The 2,703-nt window shown below is 45.4% G+C and overlaps 1 non-coding gene across 1 annotated transcript; it reads left to right on the forward strand.

Annotated features, from left to right (window-relative positions):
• Positions 1-281: 281 nt before the first annotated feature.
• LOC111821384 (U6 spliceosomal RNA) lies at positions 282-388 on the forward strand. Its single transcript, XR_002824817.1, has one exon. It is a non-coding gene; the product is annotated as a U6 spliceosomal RNA (small nuclear RNA).
• The last annotated feature ends 2,315 nt before the right edge of the window (positions 389-2,703 follow it).

Consider the following 2,703-nt stretch of genomic DNA (forward strand, 5'->3'; position numbering starts at 1 on the left):
TATCAGGGTTGGTGGAAGACTCATTAACAACCTGCTATATGCACGTGACACAACTTTGTTTGCTGAAAGTGAAGACTTAAAGCACCTACTGATGAAGATCAAAGACTACAGCCTTCAATATGGATGACACCTCCACATAAAAAAAAACCCAAAAATCCTCACAACTTGACCAATAAGCAACATCATGATAAAGGGAGACAAGATTGAAGTTGTCAAGGATTTCATTTTACTTGGATCCACAATCAACGCCGATGGAAACAGCAGTCAAGAAATCAAGATGTGTGCTCGCTTCGGCAGCACATATACTAAAATTGGAACAATACAGAGAAGATTAGCATGGCCCCTGCACAAGGATGACATGCAAATTTGTGAAGCTTTCCATATTTTTAAACCATTCCCAAAGCCCACTCTTCAGACAAAGATTAGACTGGACTATAAAACATAATACTTGTGAAGAGTGTGCTTCTTAGTTCAAGCAGATACACGAGACTAAATGGGTGGCTCCTGTACAGAGGCAGGATGAGAAGGCAGAAAAGGACAGAAGCTGGTTGGATGGACACGGGAAACCCAAGGTGGAAAGGGGGAGTGTGCTGTCACATTATAGGGCTTGCAACTAGTGTCATATAACAATATGTGTATAAATTTTTTGTATGATGAATTAACTTGAGCTGTAAACTTTCACCTAAAGCACAATATTAAAAAAAAAGAAATAAAAAAAGGTGTTGCATTGGGCAAATCTGCTGCAAAAGACCTCCCTAAAGTGGAGCCCTGGTGGTGAAGTGGTTAAGTGTTGGGCTGCTAACAAAAAGGTCAGCAGTTCTAATCCACCAGCTGCTCCTTGGAAACCCTGTGGGGCAGTTCTATGCTGTCCTATAGGGTCACTATGAGTCAGAATCAACTCAACTGCACACAAAAACAATAAAGTGTTGAAGAGCAAAGATGTCACTTTGAAGACTAATTTGCGCCTGACCCAAGCAATGATATTTTCAGTCACTTCATATGCATGCAAAAGCTAGACTATGAATAAGGAAGACCAAAGAAGAATTGATGCCTTTGAATTATGGTGTTGGTGAATGTCTTAGTCATCTAGTGCTGCTCTAACAGAAACACCACAAGTGGATGGTTTTAATGAAGAGAAGTTTATTTCCTCACAGTTAAAGTAGGCTAAAAGTCTAAATTCAGGGTGTCAGCTCCAGGGGAAGGCTTTCTCTCTCTCAGCCTTCTCATCAGTGTTCCCCCAGACTAGGAGCTTCTCCGCGCAGGGACCCCGGTCCAAAGGATGCGCTCTGCTCCTGGCACTGCTTTCTTGATGGTATGAGGTCCCCCGTCTCACTGCTCACTTCTGTCTTTTATATTGCAAGACATTACCTCAGGACACAATCCAGTCTTGTAGATCAGGTCCTGATTTACTAACACAATTGCCACCCATCCTCCCTCATTAACATCATAGAGGCAGGTTTACAACATACAGGAAAATCACACAGTACCAGGAATCAGGGCCCAGCCAAACTGATACACACAGTTTTTGGGGGACATAATTCAAACCATGACATTCCACCCTTTGTCCCCCAAAAAATCACATCCTTGCAACATGGAAAACATATTCACCCCATCATATCATAGCAAAAGTCTTAACTCCAAGTCCAAAATCCAAAAATTCCTCTTCATCTGTGAAATCTAGAATATAAGCTATCTGCTTCCAAAGGTACAATGGCAGAACAGGCACAAGCTAGACATTTCCATTACAGATGGAAGAAACTGGAGGAAAAGAAGGGATAACAAGCACCAAGCAAGTCAGCAGAACACATTACATTAGCCCTCAAGGCTTTGAAAATAATCTTCTGTTCTCTGAGACAATTTACACAATAGCCCTGCCCTCCAGACTCTAGGTATTGGCCATAGTCTCTGCATTTTGAGTGGAGGCCCCTTGACCCTGGGCTTCAGCTCCTCCTTCCAGGACCACTGGGACAGCAACTCTGCTCCCTTGGCTTTAGGCACACCATTCTCCTAGTCCATCGGAGTGTCAGCTCCACCCTTAGAAACACCAGAGGCCATGGCTCCACCCTTCGAAACCCCTGAGGTCATGGCCATACCTTTTGAGACTGAAGCAGCTCAGCTTCTTGTGTCCCTTGTCTCTTCAGCTTCTGCTTCCTATGGCCTCTTGGCCCTCGGGCCTCATGCCCGCATCTGCCCTGCTGGGCCAAGTGTTCCAAAGCTCAGTAGCTCCACCGGTAAGTGCCCTGAGGCACCCCACTCCACCAGAAAGCCTCACGCACACAGGCACTCAGCTCTCTCGCTCCATGGTTCGGCAAGCCTAGCTCCATCGATAAGTATCCAGAGGCAATCCACTCAGCCAGGAAGCCTCCGGTGCACAGGCACTCAGCTCTCTCACCCGGTGGGTCAGCTCTAGTGCCACTTCGCACTGGTTTCCTGGTTCTGCTGCTGTTGGTTCTCTGCTGCCGCTGCTTCTCTTCTGCCGTAGGTTCTCTGCTGTTGCTGGTCCTCTGTCACTGCCGCACCTCTATCCATTCACAGTTTTAAAACCGCTTCCACATTTTAGGTATCTGTTAGAGCAGCACCCCACTGCCGGTACCAAATTCTATCTTAGTCATCTAGTGCTGCTCTAACAGAAACACCACAGGTGGATGGTTTTAATGAAGAAAAGTTTATTTCCTCACAGTTAAAGTAGGCTAAAAGTCTAAA

This window comes from Trichechus manatus, unplaced genomic scaffold (assembly GCF_000243295.1).
Source record: "Trichechus manatus latirostris isolate Lorelei unplaced genomic scaffold, TriManLat1.0 scaffold00080, whole genome shotgun sequence".
Classification (NCBI taxonomy): domain Eukaryota; kingdom Metazoa; phylum Chordata; class Mammalia; order Sirenia; family Trichechidae; genus Trichechus; species Trichechus manatus.